This window comes from Sphaeramia orbicularis, chromosome 3 (genome assembly GCF_902148855.1).
Source record: "Sphaeramia orbicularis chromosome 3, fSphaOr1.1, whole genome shotgun sequence".
Classification (NCBI taxonomy): domain Eukaryota; kingdom Metazoa; phylum Chordata; class Actinopteri; order Kurtiformes; family Apogonidae; genus Sphaeramia; species Sphaeramia orbicularis.
Genome location: NC_043959.1, coordinates 53723373 through 53733119, shown reverse-complemented (window position 1 = coordinate 53733119; position 9747 = coordinate 53723373).

Here is a 9747-nt window from a genome sequence, read left to right as displayed (position 1 = left end):
TCCTCTCTCTCTCTCTTTCTCTCTCTTTCTCTCTCTCTCTCTTTCCTGTGCACGATTGCAAAACACACTTCTTCCTTTGAACATATCTGAGAACATCAAGACATTTGATCATTGATAACATAACGTTTCACATAAGTTTTGATCATGTCATTTCTCAACTGATGAACTACCATTTCCTTTCTCATTTCTATAAGAAATAACAACTCTGGCCAAATTATGTTACTGATATCAAAATGTGTTCAGGTAGCAAAATAAAAGTGTGTTTTTTCTTTTGTTTTATTCTTTTATAATTTTTTTCTATCAACACCCAAACATCTGTTCGGTCTACTTTAATGATGCCTTTCACTATTTCTTCTTAACATAATCTGGGCTTCTGACTAATTCTACCTCTTCCATTAATCTCTTTTTTTTTTTTTGTGTCTCAATTTTTTTTTAGAGAACTTTTTCTTTTGTTAAATCTTCTTGCATTCCAATGTTTATATCATGAGCATTTGACAAATAAAAATCTACAAACTTGAATCTAAATGGTTTAAATAAATATTTGAGTAAAAATGATGTCCAGTTTTGCACAGATTTGATTTGTTGCACATTCTCTGTGTCATAGATTCCTAAAATACAGTTTCTGTTATATTTTGAGGTATTTTCTCTTCTATTTGTTCCAATGTAAGTTTGTACAAGTGAAAGAGAAGAGAAGCATCATACAGAGAATCTGTGGTTTGGTAGTCAGAAGAAAATATTTTCATCTCTTTCACACCTTCTTTTTTCCTGTTCCTCTCTCTAATTCAAGCCTGCAATGCAGAAAGCACACATAATGGTTGTAGGAAAAAAATCTGCCTCGACAAAGGTCAACAGTGGCTTTAAAACAATCTGGTTTAGGTGATTAGATATATTTAGGATACTACAACTGTACCGAAACTAAAGACCCAAAATTGTGATTGTACTGCATTGTAATTGGAAAAAAAGTAACTTAAAACTCAAAATTTAATTGTTGTTATTATATGTTACAATTTTAAAGAATTTATATTTGCATCATATGACCAGGGATGAGACCTCAACCCATGAATGAGGTTTTTGTGATGATGACAGTCTTTTAAAGCTGTAATATTCTATTTTTAGCAGTAGATGGCAGCGCTGCTCATTTGGTAAACAGGACTTGTAATTAGTCATTCCTGTGTTGATGTGGTTTTCAGGAAAATAAAAGACAGATTTAGCTTTAACATTGTTTTGTATGCTGCAGTTATTACATTAATGTCACATATAAGGGGCTGTAAAAGATTTGTGTTGACACTGACCTGGAAAATACTCCACTATTATAAAGGGTTTTAATTTTAGAGACATTTTAGAGACATAAGAAACATTTGAATAATTGTGAATTACATCCATTAATGTGTATTTAAATAAGAGAATAAACGTAGTTCCGTAGTATCTCATATTTTGTTCTTCAGCCATCATTATATAAATACAAGCTAAAACTAAATAATCAGGATGTATGTGAATAATGACAGTAATAATGTATTTTATGTTTATAACAAATCAGGTTGTAGTGTTAAAACAAGTTTAAAGGTCAGTAAACAGTGAAAAACAGGACAAATCAGCAGAAAATATGACAGAATTTGAAAATGTGCACCTTCCCTCTGCACCTGAAAAAAAACAAACAAACAAAAAAAAAACCTGAAAGAAAAGTGAAGCCACTTTTACAAGCTCCCAGGGACAATGGACCAGAGCAGGAAAATCGAGTCGAGGTCATGTCTGACAGAATCTGATCAGTGATTGGTAATCACAGCTGTTAATCACATGACTAACCCATAAAGACCCAGTGTTACTTTTTATGTCAGTTCCCAAAAGGATTTATCTCCATATTTAACATTTCTTAAGTGATCTATCACCATTTATTGTAATATTATCTTCTTTATTTGACGTTTTTTTAGTTAAAATGCTGTATTTTCCTCTATTTAATTTACTGATCATGTAGATGTTCATTAAAGTTCAAATTAAAGTTGAGAGTAAACATTTCAGAAACAGAGAAAACTGAAGAGAGAGTGACTCTTTCAGCAAAATATATCATTAACTGAACATAAAACAAGTGTGTCCATCCACTGTCATTGATCCAACTCCATGGGTTTTACTGGCGAATCAATGTTATTTCAGTGTTTCCATGTCTTTGAACATCCAAATGGGTCATATCTGATGACCATGAAAAGATGACAAACTGCATTTTACACCAATTATTTACATGTATTGATAGGATTAGTGGATCAACAGGTATTAAACATTTTACATCAGTAGATGGTTTGGGTCTTTATGGGTTAACCTCCCCGTGCCTGTCTGAAATCACTTGGAATTTACCAAAATCTGTCATAGGGTAGATTTTCTACAGTTTGAAAACAGGTAAAGAGTAGACAATTAGTCTCATGTCCTTTCAGACCATGGGGATTTTTACCCAACAACATTTTAAAAAACTATGAATCACTACACAAATTATGAACTGTTTTAATGGGAAAACAACCTTTTTGGTTCCTTAAACAACACCTTATAATCTTTACTAGATTATGATTGGATTTTAGAAAATGTTTAAAGATTCAAAACATTATTTTTTCTTATTGTTTTAAGCTGTACATCTGTAATCTCATTTTACAGGGACTCTTCATCCTCATTTCAGTGACTTGATGGTCAATACACTGGTTTCATTTATGTCACACACAAAAAAATAATACACATAACAGTTCAACAGAAACATGATGCATGACACATGGTATGATTCACACAAATGTCATAGAGTTAGAGAATTACTTTGTTGTTCCACATTAAAAAAAAAATAAATGTGCAGCATCATCAAAGGAGGAAACCTTGGCATGATGATTGTAAATATCCCATTTCTTGATTTATTTTATTTAAATTTGATGTTGCACACGCTTTGTTTTTCTTACCTGATAGTATTTCAAAGCATATTGAGCTTATTAAAGTTTGTTTTCTCAAGAAATGTACTCTCAAGATGTGGACCTAATCCATATCAGTGTTAAAAGACATTTTTAAGGAGATTAAATGGCTTCTGTTTTGTTTCCAAAGAACAACAGTGGAAGCATCTATCATCTATTTCTATTGTAAGTTTGTCATTTAAAACAGCTAATATATTTTTTTAATTACTTTTACTCATTTAACCCATAAAGTAAGTAAGTACATTTTATTTATAGAGCACTTTTCACAGGCAGAGAGTGACAAAGTGCTTTACAGTAAAAAATACAATTAAAATACCATTTAAAGATACAATAAAACACATTTAAAATACAATTTAAAATGCAATAAATACATAAAATGCAATCAGTTGTAGCAGCCCTGAGTCAATTAGGAATTAAAATGCCTGCTTGAAAAAGAGTGTCTGAAGATGTTTTTTTTACAAATCTCAACAGAGTCCACGGACCATAGGCATAGGGGGAGATCATTCCAGAGACGCGGTGCCACAGCTTTAAAAGACCTGTCACCTCTTGTACTAAAACAGGTGCGAGGGACCATCAGCAGGTGCTGCCCTGAGGACCTCAGGCTGCGAGCCGAGCTGTAGGGCTGGATCAGAGCAGCAATGTATGCTGGGGCCTGGCCATGTAAAGCACGGAAAATGAGCACCAGAATTTTAAAATGAAAACAATACAGAACAGGGAGCCAATGGAGAGATTTAAGAATGGAAGTGATGTGGGCTCTCCTGTTGGTGCGGGTCAGGAGCCTCAGAGCAGAGTTCTGGACAAATTATAAGTGACCCACCTCCTTCTTGTTTAAGCATGTGCATAGGCTGTTGTGATAGTCTAAATGTGAAGACACAAACACGCAGATAATCATCTCTAGCTCATTGTTAGACTCTGTGGATCTGACTTCAGAGATGTTACGAAGTTGATAGACACAGTTCTTCACCAGGTGTTTGGAGTGGTGTTCTAAAGACATAACCTGGTCAAAGATGACACCCCCATTTCTCAGCTTAGTCTTCATCGAAGAGCTCAGGTCACTGAGGTGCTGTTTAATTCCTGGGATAAATACCCAGTGCTACTTCTGTGGCGATTCCCAAATGAATTTTCCCCCTCTGTGTAACCTTTCATAAGTATTTATCACTGTTTATCTACTGTGTTTTGCATTTTTTCCAGTGTAAACCATATATTTTTCCATATTTAATTTACAGATCATGTAGATGTTCTTGAGTAAATGCAAAGGTTATTATGTCAAAACACAGAAAAATGAAGAACAAGTGACTTGTTCAGCAAACATATCAATAACTGAACATGAACCCACTGTCTCCATCCACTGTCATTGATCCACCTCCATGGGTTTTACTAGTGAACCAATGTTGTAGAAGGTGACAGCAGTCATGAAAAGAAGAATAACTGCATTTTACACCAAGTTTTTACATGAATTGATGGGATTAGTGGATCAACAGGTATTAAACATTCTGGATCAGCAGATGGTTTTGGTCAGTGATGGATGTTTGGGTCAGTGCACAATGTCCATAATAATAATAATAAAATAATAATACATTGGTTTTATATAGCACTTTTCTAAGTACGCAAAGACGATTTACAATAAACAACCAAGGGACAAACATACATCAAATGGGTAAACAGATACAAAGTTAATACTGAAAGTTAATCGAAGAACAAATACAGAGACAAATACTGACAAAAAAAAAAAGTATCATGATGAGTGCTGACAAATTCTCAAAAATCTAATACATTTTTCATTCTCTGTCAAAAAGTGACAGAAGTATTTGTATTTGCTGTATTCTTTGTTGTATTTTAACCCATAAAGACTCAAGCATCCAATGGCGACAAAAAGCATCAACTGATCTAAACTATTTAATACCTGTTGATCCACTAATCCTATCAATACATGTAAATAACTGGTGTAAAATGCAGTTTGTCATCTTTTCATGGTCATCAGATATGACCCATTCCGACGTTCAGAGGCTCTGTAGTGAATGTGGAAACACTGTCATCATCTACACCATTGATTCACCAGTAAAACCCATGGAGTTGGATCAATGACAATTGATGGAGACACTTGGTTTATATTCAGTTAATGATAGATTTTGCTGAAAAAGACACTTTTTCTCTTGTTTTCTCCATTTATGGTATAATAATCTTCAACTTTACTCTGAGCTTTTATGAACATCTACATGATTAGTAAATTAAATGTAGAAAAATACCTGATTTTCACAAAAAAAACTCCCACAAAATACAGAGGATAATATTAAAATTAATGGTGATAAATCACTTAAAGGGTAAATATACAGAAAAATTCATTTGGAAACTACCACAAATGTCACACTGGGTCCTTAAGGGTTAATTCTCCTTATGAATAGGTGGACCAACATTGAATGGCATTCGTCTTGTTTATTATGCTTGAATTACATTTCCAATGACCTAAAAATCCTTGAGCATGAGTGTATTTAAAATAGTTTGGGGAATTGAATCATAACCAGTGTTGGCCTTTCCACCTCTGAATCTCACCCACATTTCCTTTAAAGCTGCTAATTTTAGTCCAAGGGGTTTTGATCGGGGGAAACCAAGCACTTGTATTTCACCGTGAATAAACAGAAAGGACAGACGGCTTCTGCTTTGTGGTTCTAAGTTTTGGTATTCATAATTTTGTTTAGGAGTAAAACAATAGCTGTTTCAGTGCAAAAGACATTGGTAGAAGGATGGATGTTGGTAATTACATGAAAGTAAAACATATACGTCGTTTAGCACTAACCGCCAGCTGTGACGTGTCTGAAATTTTCCCTGCGGTGCAATATATGTCACAGTTTGAAGACACACAAACCACAACAGTGTGATGGTACAGAGACGGGGAAACGATATAAACGATGGTATCAGCTGTGTGCCTGTCGGGCCTCTCACGCCGATCCCACATATGACAGGAAGACGGAGTGAAGTCAGGCCCTCAGGTTGCCCACGTGGAAACACTCAGACAGACAGACATGGATCTGCACAGAAGAAACAGACAAAAAGAAAGTACCTTTTTGTCCTTTTATGAGACAGACAGAAATACAACACTAAAGAGCAAACTTTCACGCTGCTTTCATTTCTGGTTTCGTCTGTAATAATTCATGAAATCAGCTCATACATTGAAAGTAGGTGAAGTTATGAGTGAATGTGATGATTAAGATCATGGGTAAGTTTTACGTTTTGTCCCTTCAGTTCAACTTCAACAGAAAATTAATATCTGTATTCCCCTAAACACCTAATGTCACGTACTTTCACTGTCTTTAAACACATGTAAATTCTTATGATTGGATGTTTTCTGATCAGTGATGTTAAAGAAAGGGGAAACTCACAAAGGTTCTTCCTCCATGAGTTTCTTCTGAGGAGACATAGAGAAGAAGTGAGGATTGTCGATCTGAAGCCTCCTCAGATGGCATATTACACATTGCAAATTTCCATTTATGTGAAGGGGGGGTCCCTGCTTGCATCTCCTCTTCTTCCCCCGCCTCCTCATGTACTTTCAACCTTTTCCCTTCTCTACTGTATGATGTATGTGTCTTTTCTGAGGTGCTTCCTCTTTAACATGCTCACAGGAATGTGATGTCTACTAAATGAGTTATGTATGAAAAGTGGATTGCATGAGGTTGCAGCGTGCCGGCAGTTGGTGCTGGATCAAGGGGAAGTGGGGGGAGAGGGGTTAGGTAGTGAGAATGAATGGGGAGCCACCTTGTCTTCTCAGAAACAGAGCAATATGACTTGGTTACTGGGTTACCACAAGCAAACAGGGCAGCGGTGAGATTCTGGGCCAATTAGAAGCGACGCTTGAGGATAGTTTGCAACGGTCATTTAGTGGAAAAGGGTCCCGTTCAAAATCCCCACGTGTGACACTCTTGTAACAGAAAACGAAATCCATTTCATTTCGCTACCCTGCACAGTCATAATGCTCATTTATTTAACAGGTGGCATCGTAAGACACAGTCGCTTAAAGATGTAAATGTGAAAAACTATAGAAAAGACTAACATTACTAACATTAACATTACTGCTGCATCATTAACCCTTTAACAGGCAAGTGACTATTTTTGGTCATTTCTGTATACATTACAAGACCGTGACAGCAATATTTACAATGAGGACAGTGAGTCAACAATGTCAGGTCCAATGTGATCTACAGGGTCTGTAAGGTCCACCTCTGCATGAACAGTGAGTGTACCTGCTTTGTTAAGTACCATGAAGTAATGGTACTAATGTAAGGAATGATGTTCAAAGGGAGAATGGGAATGTGGACAGGTGTCTGGATCAGCACTTATGTTAGTCTAATGTTAGAAAATACATGTTCCTTTCACACTACACGTGTTTTCTTTTAATTTTTTATATATAATTCTTGGATTATTATAATTGATTTTATTTTATTTTTGGCCATTTATGGAAATCTCTGCTTGAAAAAGGTCCAGAGGACCGAAACATTGCTATCTTATATTAAAGTTTTTTTCAAGTTGATTGGACAGTGTGTGGGATACCTTTTTTCTTCTTCACTCGTACCTCATGCTCCTACGCACCTGTCCCCTGAAGACTTTTTAGGTGTGCACCAGCCTCCATACCTTTTTTGCCATTTATGGGCAACGAACCAAATATGGTAAGTTTATTGACCTTGACTTTCTACATGACAATAAAAAATGTAGAAAAATTTTACAAAAGTAATAAAGTCTTGTTAGTTCCTCCAATAACACACTGAGGTTGAAATTCTGAATTTCAGAGTATTTCTATGAGTGTCCTATAAAAGGTTAAGGAAATCAATTAATTGATTCATCTATTTATACTTTTCAGTTGTGAGAAAAAGACACAATAAGTTGATGTGTTTAAACATAAAAAATGTGTATCAAAGAGACAATTCAATGTGTTTCAATAGCCTTTATTCATCCATTCAGTGATTGCTGAGGTTTAAAGAGAATAGAGGAGGGGTTCTGACAGCAGGGTTCACTCTATTACTGGTTGAATGCTTTAAATGAGGTATTGTTATTCATTCATTTCATATATAACCCTTATGGTTTCAGCTTTATTAGATCTCTCTGAATATCAAATTAGAAATCCTTAAAAAAAAAAAATTAAAAAAAAAGACGGGTTTGAGGAGAAAGAAATGCTTTCCAAAGTGCACATATGCATCTATTTTCCTGTCAAATCTTTAATATGCTCCAGTGCTTCAAAATCTACATTTAATATCATGTTATCAAGCTGCTTTCATCATCACATCTACATGTGTCAGTGCAGTTCTGTTAAAAAAAAGAAAGAAAAGAAACCTATTTAAATTCAAGAAATGAATATTTTTCTCTCTCCTGTGGGCTGCATTTACATATGAGATAATAGCATCTTACTGCAAATTTGTTGCGTGATTTTCTATTTCTTTTTAATAGTCATTCTGTTAGAAGGGGATTTTACATGAGTCATGAACAAGTATATAAAAGCCATGCTGAACCTCATTTGGGTTTACTGTTCAATGGGAGAGAGAGAAAGAGACAAATGCGGGGGTTGGAGAGAAGAGAGAGAAGAGCAGAGGAGAAAAGGAGTGAAAGAGAGAGAGAACGAGCAGCTGCTGAAAGAGGAAGTGCTGCCGGTCTGCGAACAGAACAACAGGTCAGTGGAAACGAATAACTATTATAACAGACTTACACAAACACACACACATAAAAGAGAGACATACTTCCTGACGACATCACAATTTAGATGAGTATCTGGAGTTTCAACAAAAATCGACAAATACCAGCACCTGTAACATCCTGTTATTTGTCTCCATGCTTCTGCAGACAGATTATAGACCTCACTAATGCATCCACCTGCTCCTCCTCATCTGTGTGTCTGTTAAACTACTGGTCCTTTTTTTTTTTTTAACCTTTGTAATCCAGCTACAGAGTCATGTTGTGAACAGAAGCAGTTTTTAATATTCAGATGATGCCTGATAGTCCCAAACATGTCACACTCATTTACAGAGTCAGACAAAAGCCTAATAATCTCCATTACTGCTTTAATGGGATGAGTGTGTCTGTGCAGCGAGTTTATATAAAGGTGAAAGTGTTAACAAATGGAACACTCATGAGTCATAAATCGTAGGGTATGCTAATTGTAGGAAACTGTAAAAACTGATATACCAATGTTTGTAAAAAATGAACAGTATTTTCCAGAATCTCAGCTGTTACTGTTTCTGAACTGCATCACAAAAATGAAGTGTAATACAAGTGTCAAATACTTCTAGTGATCATTGTCTCTGTCACCCCCTGCAGGATTTTTTTTCATCAGGTTTGACTTTCATCACTGAGCTAATGAAACATCCACCGACTGTAGTCCCAGGTTGAGGTTAATGCTAATCGTGATAGGGGTTGTTCATCAGCTGACGCCTAACATGTTAGCATTAACTTGACTTTGGGAGATCACACACGAATGAAGTGAAGATCGTTACCATGGCGTAGCCTGCACCAACCATCACTCAGTACCAAATTGTGGTTACTGCAGAGAGAGGAAGAGGTCACCGTGCAACCGAGGAATACAACAGATAAACAGACACAGAGTGAAAGTAACTAACATCCATACTTAGCAGTGTAAATTTAAGGAGGTTTGAGTTTGCAGTGTAATATAAATATATTATAGATAATAATAGATAATATAGATATAACTAGAAAAGCTATAGACCAGTCTGGTTGTTCAGCTTTTGAGTGTCATATTGATGCAAAACAACAAAAAAAGGAGTTTCTATGTCTTTCATTCCATAATATGGTTGAATTGATGGTGTTTAACCCA